Raw genomic sequence first — 18,809 nt, 5'->3', positions numbered from 1 at the left:
TGGCCGGCGGGGACACGTGGCGGATCGCGGTTTGCTGCGGGCGGCGGCGGACGTTGTCCGGCGCGGGCCGGACACGTCCGGTGCGGCGGAGAGAGGATTTTTTTAGGGTTTGAGGAGAGGGATCCGCGAATTTTTTGAGGGGGTGTATATATAGGCATAGGGGGAGTTAGGAGAGTCCAAATGAGGTGCGGTTTTCGGCCACGCGATCATGATCGAACGCTCTAGGACATGGAGCAGAGTTTGGTGGGTTTTGGGCCAAATTAGAGGGGTGTTGGGCTGCAACACAAACGAGGCCTTTTCGGTCCCTCGGTTAACCGTTCGAGTATCAAACGAAGTCCAAATGGTATGAAACTTGACAGGCGGTCTACCGGTAGTAAACCAAGGCCGCTTGGCAAGTCCCAGTCCAATCCGGAAATGTTTAATCCCCACACGCGAAAGAAAGCTAGAAATGACCACCGGAGGAGAACGAAGCGCCGGAATGCAAAATGGACAACGGGGAAAATGCTCGAATGCATGAGACGAACACGTATGCAAATGCAATGCACATGATGACATGATATGAGATGCATGACAACGATAACAACACACGGAGACAAAACCCGAACCCAAGGAAATAAATATAACTTAACGCCGGAAACGGCAAGAGTTGGAGTACAAAAAGGGAAAGTTACATCCGGGGTGTTACAACACTCCACCACTACGAAAGGATCTCGTCCCGAGATCTAGGACTGAAAGAACGCCGGATACTCAGAACGGAGGTGATCCTTGCGTTCCCAGGTAGCTTCACGATCGGAATGGTGTGACCACTTGACTTTGAGAAATTTGATTGACTTGTTGCGAGTCTTGCGTTCAGTCTCTTCAAGAATAGCAACTGGGTGCTCACGATAAGAGAGATCTTCTTGGAGCTCAATGTCCTCGAAGTTGACGGTGCGGTCAGGAGTCTTGAAGCACTTTCGAAGCTGAGAGACATGGAACACGTCATGAACATTTGCAAAGTTTGAAGGAAGTTCGAGTTGATAGGTGAGGTCACCTCTCTTGTTGACAATCTTGAAAGGCCCCACGTATCAAGGGGCAAGCTTCCCTTTGATACCGAAGCGACGAGTACCTTTCATAGGAAAGACACGGAGGTAAACATGATCTCCGATCTCAAAAGCCAAATCACGGTGCTTACTATCATAGTAGCTCTTCTGGCGGGATTGGGCTGCTTTGAGGTTATCACGAATGACTTTGCACATTTCTTCTGCTTCTGTGATTAAGTCATTACCCAAAAGCTGACGTTCACCGGTTTCAAACCAGTTGAGAGGGGTACGGCACTTCCTGCCATACAGAATTTCAAAAGGGGCCTTGCCCGAACTTGCTTGAAAACTATTGTTGTAGGAGAATTCAACATAAGGAAGACAATCCTCCCACTTCATGCCGAAGGAGATCACACAAGCCCTGAGCATATCTTCAAGAATCTGGTTGACACGCTCGACTTGACCGCTTGTTTGAGGATGGAAAGCAGTGCTGAAGCGGATGTTGGTGCCCATGGCCTTCTAAAAAGAATCCCAAAACATGGAGGTAAAGATGCTGCCACGGTCCGAAGATATCACTTGAGGAATACCGTGCAGAGAGACAATTCGAGAGGTATAGAGTTCCGCCAATTGAGCTGCAGTGATCGACTCTTTGATAGGCAGAAAGTGAGCCACTTTGGTGAGTTTGTCAATGACAACGAATATAGCATCATTGCCACGCTTGGACTTTGGAAACCCAGTCACGAAGTCCATCTCAATGTGGTCAAACTTCCATTCTGGAATGGCAAGAGGTTGAACGAGACCTGCTGGCCTTTGGTGTTCTGCCTTCACTCTTCTGCAGACATCACATTCATTCACGAATTGAGCGATCTCGCGCTTCATTCGAGTCCACCAATAAACTTGCTTGAGGTCCTGATACATCTTCGTGCTCCCAGGGTGGATGGAGAGGAGAGAATTGTGAGCCTCGTTCATGATCACTTTACGGAGGTCACCTTTGGGCACAACAATACGATCCTCGAACAAAATAGTGTCCTTGTCATCAAGGCGGTAACACTTGTACTTGGACTGACTTTTGGCAATCCCAATCTTCACCTTTTTCACCATAGCATCAAGAAGCTGGGCTTGGCGAATCTGGTCTTCTAAGGTAGGAGAGACTTGAAGGTTGGCGAGGAAACCTTGAGGAACAACTTGCAGATTAAGTTTGCGGAAAGCTTCACAAAGCTCGGGTTGATAAGGCTTGAGAATAAGACTATTGTAGTAGGCCTTTCTGCTCAAAGCGTCAGCAATCACATTAGCCTTGCCTGAAGTATACTCAATACTCGGATTATACTCTTGAATCATTTCGACCCATCGAGTTTGCCTGAGGTTGAGATTAGGCTGAGTGAAGATGTACTTGAGACTCTTGTGATCAGTGAAAATGTCCACTTTTCTTCCCAATAGAAGATGTCTCCAAGTCAAAAGAGCATGCACAACTGCCGCCAACTCGAGATCATGAGTGGGGTAGTTCTTCTCATTAGGCTTCAACTGGCGAAATGTATAAGCAACAACTTTCTTCTCTTGCATCAATACTGCGCCAAGACCTTGGAGAGAGGCATCAGAAAAGACCTCGTACGGCTTGGATTCATCAGGTGGAGTCAGAACTGGAGCAGTGATCAATTTCTCTTTCAAAGTGTTGAAAGCAATATCACACTCCGGAGACCAAACGTACTTCACGTGCTTCTGGAGAAGATTAGAGAGAGGCTTCGCAATCTTGGAAAAGTTTTCAACGAATCTTCGGCAATAGCTTGCGAGACCGAGAAAACTGCGGAATTGCTTCACATTCTGAGGAGGTTCCCAATTCATAATTGCATACACCTTCTCAGGATTCACGGCAATGCCCTTGGCAGAGATGATATGACCAAGATAAAGAACCTCATCGAGCCAAAATTCACACTTGGAGAACTTGGCGTAGAACTGATGTTCTCTGAGATTATCAAGAACCAAACGCAAGTGCTTGGCATGATCTTCCTTATTCTTGGAGAAAACCTGAATGTCGTCGAGATAGACCAAAACGAAGTCCTTGGTGTAGGCGTTGAAGATGAAGTTCATCATGCGACAGAATGTCGGAGGAGCGTTGGCGAGGCCAAAAGACATGACAGTGTATTCATATGAACCAAAGCTTGTTCTGAATGCTGTCTTGGGAATAGCTTCTTCACGAATGCGAATCTGGTGATAACCCATACGGAGATCAAGCTTGGAGAATACTTGGGCACCTTTGAGTTGTTCGAACAGCTCATTGATGTTGGGAAGTGGGTATTTGTTCTTGATGGTCTTCTTGTTCACTGGATGGTAATCAACACAAAGTCGGTCCATTCCATCCTTCTTCTTCACAAAAAGAACACCACAACCCCATGGAGAAGAACTAGGCCGGATGAGACCCATTTTCTCTTGCATATCGAGTTGCTTCTTCAGCTCTTTCAACTCTTTAGGACTGAGCTTGTATGGACGTTTGCACACAGGTTCCGTGCCAGGCTCAAGATCAATAACGAATTCAACTGGCCGGTGCGGAGGCATTCCTGGGGCTCTTCTGGAAAGACGTCTTGATATTCGCAAACGACTAGAATTTGAGAGATGGCATCCAATTCACCCTTCTCATTGAGAGAAAACAGATGGATGGTATTATCCCGAGCGGCAAAGACAATTACATCCTCAGACGAATGAGTCAATTGAATCTGCCTGGCAGCACAATCAAGATGTGCCTTGTGCTTAGAAAGCCAATCCATTCCGAGAATAAGATCAATATCCGTGTTACCAAGAACAATTGGGGAAGAAAGGAACTTGTAGTCACCCAATGTGATAGTAACCTCCGGGACACAGGTGTTAGCTGCCATATGCTTGCCCGATGACACAATTTGCAAGGAACTTTGCAGATACTGATAATCACACTCATACTTTGATGCAAAAGATTTGGAAATGAAGCAATGCGATGCACCCGTGTCAAAAAGAACTTTGCAGGAATATCATTAACAGGAAGGTTACCCATGATCACATCTGGTGAGCCCCCTGCCTGGGCTGCATTCACCATATTGACCTTGGCGAACTTGGGGTTATGCTTGACCACAGCTGTACTTGTCGATCTGACAGGAGGAGGAGGAGGAAGACGCCTCTGGTTGAGACACTTGTTGGCATAGTGACCCTTCTGTTGGCACTTGTTGCACGTGACCTCTGAAAGCAGACGTTGATACGGAGCACTCGATCTTGGAGCTTGAGATGAAGTCTTGTTCTGAAAGCCAGGGTTGGGTGGGTGGGAAGAACCACTGCCACCTTTGCTCTTCTGCTGATATGGCTGACGGAACGGAGGAGGAGGAAGCCAAAACTTCTGCTGCTTGGCCACTTGAGTAGAGGAAGAAGGAGTAGCATCTCTGACTCCACTACAAGAAACCTGTTAATCTGTGATGGATTTGTGGTGACGTTCCTATAAACTGTCATGAAAATCATCACATATTAGCAAGCGGTGCATGGGCCTCAATACAGTACTGCCTTTATGACGGACATCGAGGGACCGTCATGGAAATTGTCATGGATCGACTAGCTAGGCCTAGCCTTTTACTTCTTGATCCATGATTGGACCGTCATGGATGGCTCCTGATGATGTGTCGTGCAGCCCTTTGTCTGACCCACATGTCAGTTGAAAGCAATCAACATGAAGAAAAAAAAGAGCGAAACTGTGAAGGAGCGCGCGCGAAGGAAAATTTTAAGTCACGAGCGCGGGGAGTGAAATTGTAAGCCAGCCCATTTAACTACAGAGTCCACACCAGCCTAACCCTAGTTACCTTTCTCCCATCTCCCGTACCAACCATAGCCGCCGCCACTTCACCTTCCTCCTCTCGCCGCTCCATGTCGGCGCCGGCGCCGACAGCGCCGGCCCTGAACCACACCGTGTCGAGCCCCTCCACATCTATCCCGCCCGGGACCCCTCCCCATTCCACGCCTCTCCCCATTCAGATCGGCCCCTTGAGTTATTGCATCCCAGTCATACCCCTCGAGTTATTGCATCCCAGTCATACCCCTCGATCTAAGGCGGCAGCGGTGGCGGGGGGACCAACTGCCGGATTTGGACGGCCCTAAGGTCGCTGGCGGCGTGCATTGATCCAGCTCCATCTGGCGGCGAGCTGAGGTGAGGTACAGCCGTACAGGAGGTGGCAACACAGCCACGGATGCAGAGTACATCGGCGACCTGTGGCTCGGTCCAATTGTCCGTCAGCCGCCCAGTCGTCGCTCCCCTCATCGTTGCGGTCGTCTTCTCCATCCGTGGTGCGCAACCTCCTCTATGCGTCGCCGTTCACCTTCTCCAGCCGGAAAGACCCAGTATGTACCTCTGCACCAGTCTCGTACCCTATCGTTCCCCTCTGCTCATCTCCGCTAATATAATGTTTATTGGAGCTCTGCAGAGGAGTACAAAGTACCACGAGGACGAGCAAAACACTTGGGGTAGAACACCGTCCATGGATTGATCTAGCCGTACCTGTTAAAGGATGGCTGGAGGCCTCGTTGGCCATGTTGAACCAGTACAGAGAAAACATCTGGGCATCTGCCTTGTTCGACATTAAAACGAATAGCAAGGGCAGGAGCACCACTGAGGGTTACTCGTTCATTACTGATTGTTTGTGCTTTGTTCCTTCCTAGTCACATTGTGAAGCACATTCATTTTTGTACTGCAAACAAAAAGTATTAGGCTAATCTCTGTTCTTGTTGTAGTTCAAGCATTGTTTTGTAGTTGTACACTTATAATTCAGAGTAATGGCCCGCAAGATTTATCCTATCAGCTTTTAGTATTAAGAAACTCATACCATTTTATATCTAACTGAAGAAAACCTCATATTTGCAGATTCTGTAGGTACATTTTACTACAGTGTCCAATGTTTCTGCATGCACATAATGGTGATGGATCCCACACCGGTCAGTGCATCTAATGGTCTTTGTACAGCTAAAAACATTTTTCACTTGGTGATGATATCTGCACTGCCCTTGCCTGCATAATTTGAATATCTCACATGGACTAGAAACATTTTTTTTACTTGGTGATGATATCTGCACAGCCCTTTCCTGAACATGCCCTTTATGTTATTCATACACTTTACTCAAGCATCTATTTGCCCTTATGTTCTGCTAGGGCTCAATGTTTTCTGGAAGTAAGCTTGACTGAAAATACACGTAATTCAATGCTTGTTCTTCTAACTAAAAATTCAGTTCATGATTCTGGTCCTATACTTACTGAAATGATTACTATAGAGGTCAAAAAGCTTTCAAATTCAAGAATAAGGAGAGTATTTTCTGTTTTCTTTCTGCCAATTTCTTTTCATATAAATATGACATTTATTGTTTATAGTTAATGGGCTTGTTTTAGCTATGTAGTTTTCAACCTATATGATTTCTAGTTATTGGATAATAAACTTTCATGTAGCTCTCGACTGCCCACACATATGTAGCTGTACAATTTAATCTCTAGATACATCATACATGCAAATTATATCTCCCTGTCTCCTTCTATAGGTACCTAAAATACTTGACAAAGAAGCGAAATGACAAACAAGCCGCTTGAAGTTCCATGTGATGTGTCAAATCTTATTTTTTTTGTACAATGAATCAAAACTCTTAGTGCACTAATTCCTGTGCAATGCTTTGTGCCAAAATCATATAATTTTCATAGCTTCTTGGTCAGTTCGTCTTTTATCTTCTTGGTCAGTTCGTCTTTTATCTTCCGTGACCACGAGATAATTTTCACGAATTAGTATCTTAATTGATTTTGGTCTGTGGCTACCTAATTCTAGAGATGGAATAGAATAGAATAGGTTGAGGGGATCGATCTGAAACTGAGTAGGCACATATTTTAGTGTAGGTTAGTCGGTGGTTTTGGAGCAAAATTGTACGCCCTGAAAGAAATATCTACACACGGAAGAAATAATAAAATGGTATTTTGAAACATCTGAAGGACATTTCAATGCAACGGGAGCAACATATCTGTAGAGTGCTAAAGCTGCACTTGTTGTTTTTCGTTTCCTGCTATTCGATTTGCTATTAATCTTACTTTCTCAATGTACAAATGTGCTTCACAAATTTTAAAATATCTTGATGATTAACACTTTAACTTAAGGAGATATTTCCATAAGCAAGTTTAGTTTCTTCCTGTGCTGGGTTCTATTAGCTTATTCTGAATCTGAACATGACATGACGAACCACTGAGACGTGATCAGATGAATTTGTTTTGTGTGTGTGTATAACAAGTTCCTTTGATTGATTGGCATACATCTCAGGCACACATACTGGAACACGGCGGTCCAGCCAACCTCTGGCCTCCCTTCCTCCCCGACGGTGATGTGGAACCAACGCTGGGTTTCGCTACCCCTGACCATGGCCTAACACGCACGGACTGAAGATAAGTTATTCTATTTCTTCCTTAAAGTGAGATCGTTTGCTTCTCTGATCCAGTTCTAGTAATTTGTATAAGGCCTTAGCTTGTTGTCAGGGAGGAACTTTCATCTCATTGCTAAAACTTGGGTAAACTGTGGGCATACAAAATACATCTTTGTTTTTGTTGCCTTACAAACATGGCTGTGAACAAACCGAATGTTGGCAAACAATTGTATATCTATTTTCACTTATTATGATATTTCTGAAAGTGAAAGGGACTAAGGATAGCACAGAGAGTAGAGAGCACACGGGTTATGTTGGAAAAATTGGTCGAAGTTACAATGCATTAGCTGGCATAAATATAGCACAACTAGCATGCCTAGATGCACACAATGTTGATGGTAAGATATGCTTGACAACTACCTAACAGGATCAGATTATTCATTTTGTAAATGTAAAAAAATATTATTGTCTTCACAACGTCCACCACTGAATATCTCTATATATTTCTAGACCTTGATTTGATAATAAAAAGACAATCCAATTTATCTTCTCGCTTATGTCCTGGAAGGTTTCAGGATCTGTATCTATATTCGTGATTGCTACTGCATGTGTTCTGACTCGGCTTGTACCTTCATTAAAATGAAGTAATACTTAAGCTATGTATGAGTCTGATTCGTGCAAGCCTTGTTCCTACTGCAGCCACCTTGTATAAATATATACTGGTTCGTGCAATACTTGCTCCTACTTCAAATTTTTAGTCTGAATGTACCTATATATACTTGCATCAGACTAAATTTGTAGTCTGATTCGTGAAGTAGGAGCAAGGGTTGTTCCTACTGCTGCCACCATGTATAAATATATACTGGTTAATTTCATTTAACTATTTTTTCTGTCACAAATAATAGTACTATGCTGGTCAAGTGGGCAGCGTATCGAATCGTCTTGCACAGAAGTAACACAGATAATATAATCAATGGGTTTATGATAGAAAATCATTTCTGTATATCCTGAATGAATATAAACGATGCATGATTATTTCAAGTTGCACTTTCCTATCTATTATCTCATTGTTTATCAAGTATTTTCATGTTTCATAGTCCACTACATTACAATGGGTTTATATGGCCTCAACTACTGCTGCTATAGTAGGAGTTCTGTGATGTGTGTTTCGTCACTTTGTCATTTGACACTTTTTTTTTTGGGTTAATTTTAAGCAACCTCATGTTTAATCTTGTTTTATAGTAGATACAATGTTATTCTCATTTGTAGGCACTACAAGATTTAAGAATTCTAGAACGTCGATTTTTATATTTGTTGCAATTTTCTTATTTCTACTATCTATCCATATGTGCAAATATCTAATATTCTTATTAATATGCTAGGTAAGATTGGATACTGTGCTACTTGGTGATGCCCATCACGGCATGATCGTTGCCATCAAGAACGTCGATGGCAAGAGCTTGAATAACAGCCTCGATAGTTTATATGTTCTGTTCATGTAAAATGGATTGTACTGGTTCATAACTCTGTTGTGTGATATATTTTATCAATCTATGTTGTATGTCATCACTTTGTACAGGATTTTTTAAACTGCTGTGTTGTAGATACATACAGATGGTTGTGTTAAACTTTGTAATGTTTCACACCTTGCAAATATTTTTTGTTTGGAAAATTTGGCATTAGGATTTGTGTAACGCCCTTTAAATTGGCCCTTAAAAACATAGTCAAATTTTGGCCAAAAGAAACGGGATAATGGGCTAAGCCAAATTTAAACCGCCCTTTAAATTGTGCCTAAATTCATGATGAATTTCGTGACGGAAAATAGTATCCACGTAGGCAGCCACGTAATTCAAATTACTCAATTGAAAATCCTACGTGGCGTTAGTCCATGACAGATTGTTCCGGCACAAAGGTTTGGGCCTGGGCAGGCCGGGGGCAGATCCATGACAGCCAAGAACCGTCACGGTAGGTACGATATCAAATTATGACGCGATATACATGACGGATTTCAAATCCGTCAAGGATGGACACCCATGACAGTTTTTCACTAATTTGTGACGGACTAGATCCGTCATGTATTAACAGAATTCTTGTAGTGCTCGCTTCTTGGAAGCATCACACCTCAACTGAGCAGCCTCTTGCTTCAGTGCCATGTTGTAGAACTCATCGTACCTCAAGGGCTCAAAGAGAACAAGAGCGAGCTGAATATCTTCTCTGAGACCACCCCTGAACTGATATATCATGCTCTTCTCATCAGGCACGTCTTGCTTGGCAAAGTGGGCAAGCTTCTGGAATAACTTGTTGTAGTAATAGACAGACAAAGAGCCTTGCTTCAGATTGCGGAATTCCTCATGCTTGCTTTCAACCACGCTCTGCGGAATATGATGAGCTCGGAAATATCGACGGAAATCATCCCAAGTGATAACACGTCCACGTCTGGAGTCCTTGTACTGCTGGAACCATTCTGCAGCTTGATCTTTGAGTTGGAAGGAAGCGAACTTGACAAAGTCCTCAGGCCTGACGTTACTGCACTCGAAATGCTTGCACAGATACACAAGCCAATCGTCAGCATCGGTTGCCTCAACACAATTGCTGAAAGTCTTTCGCCCGTTAGCGAGGAACTGGTTGAGTGTAGCAAAGTGACTCTGATTGCTGCCTTGATTCCCTTGACTACCTTGATTGCGCTCTTGAAGAATTTGCATGATCAGCTGAGTGTTTGCATTGGTTGCGGCCATCACAGCTTGCCATGCCTCCAGAGGAGGTGGAGGTGGTGGCGGATCAGGATTCGGAGTCGTGCGCGTTGGAGGAGCCATCCCAAACTAGCAAATCCTACATCCAGCTGTATCCATCCTTCAACACATAACCAAGAAACCTTCGAAAACCATCTACCTCAACCTTCGAAAAGCATCTGTTATACAAGTTATGGCGATACTCCCGAACTCCCGCCCTAGTACTGGGTGGCGTCGAGGTTATCTCACCAACGAACTGCATAAAAGAGATTTTCGATGTCGGCGTACTAGACTCAGGTATTCCAGCTCAACTCCCCGGGACACTTCCACTAAACCCCTGACAGGAGGCACCAAGACAATGTTCTCATCATAAAACCATCGGAACGATTCCAAGATACCCACGTGATCCTAAAAATTTTTTTGGTGAAATTTGAGAAGAGAAGAGTCAAAACTCTACGTCAGGATGCCTTACCAGAGCGATAAGGAGACTGGGAAGTAAAAAAGAATTCCTAATCTCTCTGATATATAATTCCTAAAGACTCAAAACATTTTCCTAGACACAACTCGGCCGCTAAAAACGATCAAGCAATGGGCCTCCTAAGGTTGGGGAAGGCTCTGATACCAACTTGTAACACCCTCGATGCGACTATAGCTCCCACATGTCGAGGCACGACTTAGAGATATAATCACATAGAAGGCATATGTCGCAAGTTAGGAAATCTTTACAACACGCCATGTAATATAATAATAAAAGGGGAGAACATAGTTGGCTTACAATCGCCACGTCAATCAAGTACATAAATAACGTTACATCATCCAAACACTCATGGCCCGACTACGGCGCCAAAATAAAAGAGAACCCAACATGCGACAACGGTCCCAATCACCCCCAACTGGGCACCACTACTGATCGTCGGGAAAGGAATCATAGTATCGTTGAGAGTCTTCGTCGAACTCCCACTTGAGCTCATACGCGTCTCCTGGAGCGGAATCATCAGGCCCTGCATCTTGTGTAATAATAATCTGTGAGCCACAGGGACTCAACAATCTCGCACCCTCGCGATCAAGACTATTTAAGCTTATAGGTGTGGCAAGGTAAAATATGAGTGGTGCTGCAGCAAGTGACTAGCAAGTGTGGTGGCTAACTTATTCGCAAAAGAGAGTGAGAAGAGGAGGCAAAGCACGAGCGAGAAACTAGAGAGCGACCTACGCAAAGATACATCCAACACCGTGTCCACTTCCCGGACTCCGCCGAGAAGGGGCCATCACGGTAACACACACGGTTGATTCATTTTAATTAATTAAGGTTCAAGTTATCTACAACCGGACATTAACAAATTCCCATCTGCCCATAACCGCGGGGACGGCTTTCGAAAATTCAATCCCTGCAGGGGAGTCCCAACTTAGCCCATGACAAGCTCTCACGGTCAATGAAGGAATAGACCTCCTCCCAAGATGTTCCGATCAGACTCGGTATCTTGGTTACTCAAGACACTTCGACAGGTTAAAACAAGACCAGCAACACCGCCCGAATGTGCCGACAAATCCCGATAGGAGCTGCACATATCTCTTTCTCAGGGCACACTCAGATGAGCGCTCCATACAACTAAAACCAAACCTCGAGTTTCCCCGAGGGGGCGCTGCACAGGACTCTAGTTTGGACCAACACTCAGAGGAACACTGGCCCGGGGGGGGTTTAAAATAAGATGACCCGCGGGCTCCGGAAACCCGAGGGAAAAAGAGGCTAGGTGGCAAATGGTAAGACCAAGGTTGGGCATTGCTGGAAAAGCTTTAATCAAGGCGAACTATCAAGGGGTTCCCATTATAACCCAACCGCGTAAGGAACGCAAAATCTGGGAACATAACACCGATATGACGGAAACTAGGGCGGCAAGAGTGGAACAAAACACTAGGCGAGAGGCCGAGCCTTCCACCCTTCACCAAGTATATAGATGCATTAAGATAACATGGCAATATAATGATATCCCAACAAGTAAATAAAAGATGTTCCAACAAGGAACGGCCTCCAATCTTCACGTGCAACTAGCAACGCTATAAGAGGGGCTGAGCAAAGCGGTAACATAGCCAATCAACGGTTTCCTAGGACAAGGTGGGTTAGAGGTTTGACATGGAAATTTGGGAAGCTTGCAAGCAAGTGGTAGGCATCATAGCAATGGCATAGCAAAAGAGCGAGCAAACTAGCATAGCAAAGATAGTAGTGATTTTGAGGGTATGATCATCTTGCCTGCACAGTTGTCAGAGTTGACTGGATCCTCAAAAGCAAACTCAACGGGCTCCTCGTTAGCGAACTCATCTCCTGGCTCTACCCAAACAAGACAAACAAGCAACAAGGATACAATCAACCACGTGGAAACTCAAGCAACACGATGCAAAGATGATATGCTATGCGGGATGCGATGCGGGGTGCAAAATGCAAGATATGACAGGAAATGCATGAACCTGGCCTCAACTTGGAATTTCAAGGGTGCCACTTGAAAGATGAGATGAAGTCGCTTGAAAACGAAATAAAGAACGCCGGAATCGGAGTTACGGTTTGGAAATGGCAAGCGATTCAAAAATGACACCGGTCTGCGATTTACAGCAAGTAGGCATCTAAATGCAATGAAATGAACATGCTACAGCACCCAAACATGACAACAAAATACATGGCAGGGATGCACACAAGATTCTTAACAAAAGTCTAGCACTGAGCTACGGCCAAATCATCCCTTAACAGGTTCAAACAAGCATGGCAAAAACGCAAATGGTAAAACAGATCTCAGACTTATTGAAATTAACACTTGTCTGGAATTTCAGATCATCTAGCCCTCTTCGGAGCAACAAAACAACATGCTACAGGACCTGAACATGACAATGAAAGACATGGCATGGAGCTACTCAACAAGCTTAACAAAAGTCCCTTAGTGACCTTGAGCCAAAAGGTATCACAAAATATACTAACAAGCTCACGAACATAGCAAAAACATAATCAGTTTTTGGACTTAGTGAAAACTGGGACATGCTGAAACATAACTCATGAAGGCATGTTCACGAGCTCGATGCACTCACTACGGTGCAAGTCATGGCAAGACAAGCCAACATCCCTCAAGAAGGCACAAAATACAAGCTAGACATGACAAGAACAATGGCATAGCATGCACGGATCAACTACAATAACATCGGCAAAATCGCAAACAAGTTGACGATCTTCCCAGATTCAAAACGAAGCAAAAGTAGAGCTCGATTGACTCAAGCTAGGTTGCTCCATAATTGCAAACAAATACATGAATGGATAGATCACTACAAGATTAACAAAACTCCTTTACTGATCATCCTCAAAAGAGGCACGGATCACTAGGAAATAGCATGAACATATGGCATCATGAACTAAACAATCCCAGGACTTAGTGAAATCACTAAGTCCCTGAAAACAGAATTACCAGGTGCCTCTCTTTGAAATCTTGCACAAGTCACCACACACATCAAAAAAATGCATGGGTTGCACCTCTGGAAAGATAACAAAGTCCTTAACAAAACATATGTAGGAATCACAGGCATATCATGAACACAATAATCATGGCAAAAATGACAAAAGTCTAAGATGAACTAGCAGATCTGACAATTAACTCACGAAGCCTCCTTCTAACAGCATTTCGGGCACCAAGATGCACTCAAATGAAAATGATGCAATGGAATGAAATGATGTACTCGTCAAGACGAACATTTTGATATGCTATATGCATGAATCGGAGCTACGGATGGGGAGATATCACAGGTCAAATATTGCATTAAAAATTTAACGGAGAGGCAAAAGTCAACCCTAGGGTTTTTAGATCTGGATCTGGCGCCCGATACTGTAGCAGTTACTGTAGCAATCCGCGCCGAGGTCGCCGGAAATGGCCGCAGTGGTGGCCGGAGTAGAAGAGGGAGGCCGGAGAAGGTGCGGTGGCAAGGGGAGGAAGCCGGGGCGGCGCGGGCCGGCGATGGCCGTGGCGAGGATGTCCGGTGGGGGCGAGTCGCGGCGCGGGGCGGTCCGGTGCGGCAACCCGGGCGCCTCGGGCGGCCGGAGTTTGCGACGGGCGGCGGCGGCGCGGCTCCCGGTGGCTGGAGCCGGCGAAGGAGGCAGCGGTCGCTCGGGAGCGTGGGAGGAGGAAGAAGTCGGGCGGTGGCGGCGCCGACCTGGGCCGCGGGGGCCTCTTCGAAACTTTGGAGTATCAAACGAAGTCCAAATTGGAGGGGTGTTGGGCTGCAACACACACGAGGCCTTTTTGATCCCTCGGTTAACCGTTGGAGTATCAAACGAAGTCCAAATGGTACGAAACTTGACAGGCGGTCTACCGGTAGTAAACCAAGGCCGCTTGGCAAGTCCCGGTCCAATCCGGAAATGTTTAATCCCCACACGCAAAAGAAAGCTAGAAATGACCACCGGAGGAGAACGAAGCGCCGGAATGCAAAACAGACAACGGGGAAAATGCTCGAATGCATGAGACGAACACGTATGCAAATGCAATGCACATGATGACATGATATGAGATGCATGACAACGATAACAACACACGGAGACAAAAACCTGAACCCGAGGAAATAAATATAACTTAACGCCGGAAACGGCAAGAGTTGGAGTACAAAAAGGGAAAGTTACATCCGGGGTGTTACATGTGGTTTGGCAAGAAACCAAAGTTGTCGTTTCTGAAAGTTTGGGGCTGCGATGCTTATGTGAAAAAGCTTCAACCTGATAAGCTCGAACCCAAATCGGAGAAATGTGTCTTCATAGGATATCCAAAGGAAACTATTGGATACACCTTCTATCACAGATCCGAAGGCAAGACTTTTGTTGCTAAATTCGGAAACTATCTGGAGAAGGATTTTCTCTCGAAAGATGTGAGTGGGAGGAAAGTAGAACTTGACGAGGTAACTATACCTGCTCCCTTATTGGAAAGTAGTACATCACAAAAACCCGTTTCTGTGACACCTACACCAATTAGTGAGGAAGCTAATGATAATGATCATGAAACTTCAGAACAAGATACTACTGAACCTCGTAGATCAACCAGAGTAAGATCCGCACCAGAGTGGTACGGTAATCCTGTTCTGGAAGTCATGCTACTAGATCATGATGAACCTACGAACTATGAAGAAGCGATGGTGAGCCCAGATTCCGCAAAATGGCTTGAAGCCATGAAATCTGAGATGGGATCCATGTATGAGAACAAAGTATGGACTTTGGTTGACTTGCCTGATGATCGGCAAGCAATTGAGAATAAATGGATCTTCAAGAAGAAGACTGACGCTGACGGTAATATTACTGTCTATAAAGCTCGACTTGTCGCAAAAGGTTTTCGACAAGTTCAAGGGGTTGACTACGATGAGACCTTCTCACCCGTAGCGATGCTTAAGTCTGCCCGAATCATGTTAGCAATTGCCGCATTTTATGATTATGAAATTTGGCAGATGGATGTCAAAACTGCATTCCTGAATGGATTTCTGGAAGAAGAGTTGTATATGATGCAACCGGAAGGTTTTGTCGATCCAAAGGGATCTAACAAAGTGTGCAAGCTCCAGCGATCCATTTATGGATTGGTGCAAGCCTCTTGGAGTTGTAATAAACGCTTTGATAGTGTGATCAAAGCATTTGGTTTTATACAGACTTTTGGAGAAGCCTGTCTTTACAAGAAAGTCAGTGGGAGCTCTGTAGCATTTCTGATATTATATGTGGATGACATATTACTGATTGGAAATGATATAGAATTTTTGGATAGCATAAAGGGATACTTGAATAAGAGTTTTTCAGTGAAAACCTCGGTGAAGCTGCTTACATATTAGGCATAAAGATCTATAGAGATAGATCAAGACGCTTAATTGGACTTTCACAAAGCACATACCTTGACAAGATTTTGAAGAATTTCAAAATGGATCAAGCAAAGAAAGGGTTCTTGCCTGTGTTACAAGGTGTGAAGTTGAGTTAGACTCAATGCCCGACCACTTCAGAAGATAGAGAGAAAATGAAAGATGTTCCCTATGCTTCAGTCATAGGCTCTATCATGTATGCAATGCTGTGTACCAGACCTGATGTGTGCCTTGCTATAAGTCTAGCAGGGAGGTACCAAAGTAATCCAGGAGTGGATCACTGGACAGCGGTCAAGAACATCCTGAAATACCTGAAAAGGACTAAGGATATGTTTCTCGTATATGGAGATGACAAAGAGCTCATCATAAATGGTTACGTTGATGCAAGCTTTGACACTGATCCAGACGATTCTAAATCGCAAACCGGATACGTGTTTACATTAAACGGTGGAGCTATCAGTTGGTGCAGTTCTAAACAAAGCGTTGTGGCGGGATCTACATGTGAAGCAGAGTACATAGCTGCTTCGGAAGCAGCAAACGAAGGAGTCTGGATGAAGGAGTTCATATCCGATCTAGGTGTCATACCTAGTGCATCGGGACCAATGAAAATCTTTTGTGACAATACTGGTGCAATTGCCTTGGCGAAGGAATCCAGATTTCACAAAAGAACCAAGCACATCAAAAGACGCTTCAATTCCATCCAGGATCTAGTCCAGGTGGGAGACATAGAGATTTGCAAGATACATACGGATCTGAATGTAGTAGACCCGTTGACTAAGCCTCTTCCATGAGCAAAACATGATCAGCACCAAGGCTCATGGGTGTTAGGATCATTACTGTGTAATCTAGATTATTGACTCTAGTGCAAGTGGGAGACTGAAGTAAATATGCCCTAGAGGCAATAATAAAGTTATTATTTATTTCCTTATATCATGATAAATGTTTATTATTCATGCTAGAATTGTATTAACCGGAAACATAATACATGTGTGAATACATAGACAAACAGAGTGTCACTAGTATGCCTCTACTTGACTAGCTCTTTAATCAAAGATGGTTATGTTTCCTAGCCATGGACAAAGAGTTGTTATTTGATTAACGGGATCACATCATTAGGTGAATGATCTGATTGACATGACCCATTCCATTAGCTTAGCACCCGATCGTTTAGTATATTGCTATTGCTTTCTTCATGACTTATACATGTTCCTATGACTATGAGATTATGCAACTCCCGTTTACCGGAGGAACACTTTGTGTGCAACCAAATGTCACAACGTAACTGGGTGATTATAAAGGTGCTCTACAGGTGTCTCCAAAGGTACATGTTGGGTTGGCGTATTTCGAGATTAGGATTTGTCACTCCGATTGTCGAAGTGGTATCTCTGGGCCCTCTCGGTAATGCACATCACATAAGCCTTGCAAGCATTGCAACTAATGATTTAGTTGCGGGATGATGGATTACGGAACGAGTAAAGAGACTAGCCGGTAACGAGATTGAACTAGGTATTGGATACCGACGATCGAATCTCAGGCAAGTAACATACCGATGACAAAGGGAACAACGTATGTTGTTATGCGGTCTGACCGATAAAAGATCTTCGTAGAATATGTAGGAGCCAATATGAGCATCCAGGTTCCGCTATTGGTTATTGACCGGAGATGTGTCTCGGTCATGTCTACATTGTTCTCGAACCCGTAGGGTCCGCACGCTTAAGGTTTCGATGAAAGTTACATTATGAGTTTATGCATTTTGATGTACCGAAGTTTGTTCGGAGTCCCGAATGTGATCACGGACATGACGAGGAGTCTCGAAGTGGTCGAGACATAAAGATTGATATATGGGAAGCCTATATTTGGATATCGGAAGTGTTCCGGTTGAAATCGGGATTTTACTGGATCACCGGGAGGTTACCGGAACCCCCCGGGAGGTATATGGGCCTTAGTGGGCCTTAGTGGAAGAGAGGAGAGGTGGCCAGGGCTGGGCTGCGCGCCCCTCCCCCCTAGTCCGAATAGGACAAGGAGAGAGGGGGCCGGAGCCCCCCTTCCTTCTCTCTCTCCTCTTTCCCACTTAATGAATCCTATTCCAACTAGGAAAGGGGGGGAATCCTACTCCCGGAGGGAGTAGGACTCCTCCTGGCGCGCCCTATGAAGTCCGGCCACACCCCCCCCTTGAGCCTTTATATACGGAGGCAGGGAGCACCCCTAGAGATACAAGTTGATCCACGTGATCATATTCTTAGTCGTGTGCGGTGCCCCCTTCCACCATAGTCCTTGATAATATTGTATTGGTGCTTAGGCGAAGCCCTGCGACATTAGTACATCAAGATCGTCACCACGCCGTCGTGCTGACGGAACTCTTCCCCGACACTTTGCTGGATCGGAGTACGGGGATCGTCATTGAGCTGAACGTGTGCTAGAACTCGGAGGTGCCGTAGTTTCGGTGCTTGATCGGTCGGGCCGTGAAGACATAGGACTACATCAACCTAACGGTTCCGTTGTCGATCTACAAGGGTACGTAGATCACACTCTCCCCTCTCATTGCTATGCATCACCATGATCTTGCGTGTGCATAGGAAATTTTTTGAAATTACTACGTTCCCCAACATGCAGCGCCCCTATATTTGGGTATGCCGGATTCTGATGATGGCTTCATAGTGTTGCTTACGAGAGCTTGCTTTCTTGGCCCATAAGTGGACCTGATTGGGCCATGATGCGAATCCTTAGGAGGGTTGCATGCCGATTTAGGTGCGGCACCGCTTGTTGCTTTATGGGGTCATCTATCTGACCGTGTGGCTTTTTCATTTTTTGAATGCGAGGGCTCTGA

The sequence above is a fragment of the Triticum dicoccoides genome, chromosome 1A (assembly GCF_002162155.2).
Source record: "Triticum dicoccoides isolate Atlit2015 ecotype Zavitan chromosome 1A, WEW_v2.0, whole genome shotgun sequence".
Classification (NCBI taxonomy): Eukaryota; Viridiplantae; Streptophyta; class Magnoliopsida; order Poales; family Poaceae; genus Triticum; species Triticum dicoccoides.
Note: the sequence above shows the minus strand (reverse complement) of the source record.